Here is a 493-nt window from a genome sequence, read left to right as displayed (position 1 = left end):
AACAAGAGCTTTCCAGAGATATCTTACTCTCTTTCTAACTCTCTCTGATTCACCGGTTCTAACTCTCTCTGGTTCACCGGGAAATCTTCTCACAAAACCCCTATGTGACACTGGATAACAGATTTCAGACTTAGAATTTCTGAATACAGAAATTCTGTGATTTTTCTCCAAATTTAAGATCGAGTAACTTCTGGAAAATACCTCGTAAATGCGTGGTCGTGGTGGCTGTAGAAAGCTGGGAATGTCAGCTTTCCAACCATAACAATACCGTCACCTAGATCCTTCTGTATCAACCGGAAATTGCCCCACAATATGGCTCTGCAAAACATAAAATCCTGATCTGAACAGATTGCAGAATAGAATGGTTTTTGCCCCAACTTGTAGATCGAATAACTAACTGATGTTACCTCGTAACTGAGATACGAAAGTTGCTGTGTCCTCCTTGGAACGAGATCTATCGATCCAGCTAAGACTCTTTGCTTAAATCTTAAGT

At 40.4% G+C, this 493-nt stretch overlaps 1 long non-coding RNA gene across 1 annotated transcript; it reads right to left on the bottom strand.

Moving 5' to 3' along the window:
- Positions 1 to 51: 51 nt before the first annotated feature.
- On the bottom strand, positions 52 to 492 carry LOC106322266. The gene is made up of 3 exons (XR_001266315.1): positions 408 to 492; positions 202 to 318; positions 52 to 110 (listed from the first exon to the last, which is right to left on the bottom strand). It is a non-coding gene; the product is annotated as an uncharacterized LOC106322266 (long non-coding RNA).
- Between the last annotated feature and the right edge of the window lies 1 nt (position 493).

Source organism: Brassica oleracea, unplaced genomic scaffold (genome assembly GCF_000695525.1).
Source record: "Brassica oleracea var. oleracea cultivar TO1000 unplaced genomic scaffold, BOL UnpScaffold12401, whole genome shotgun sequence".
NCBI classification, from domain to species: Eukaryota; Viridiplantae; Streptophyta; class Magnoliopsida; order Brassicales; family Brassicaceae; genus Brassica; species Brassica oleracea.
Note: the sequence above shows the minus strand (reverse complement) of the source record. Positions and strands in the feature narration are given on the sequence as shown.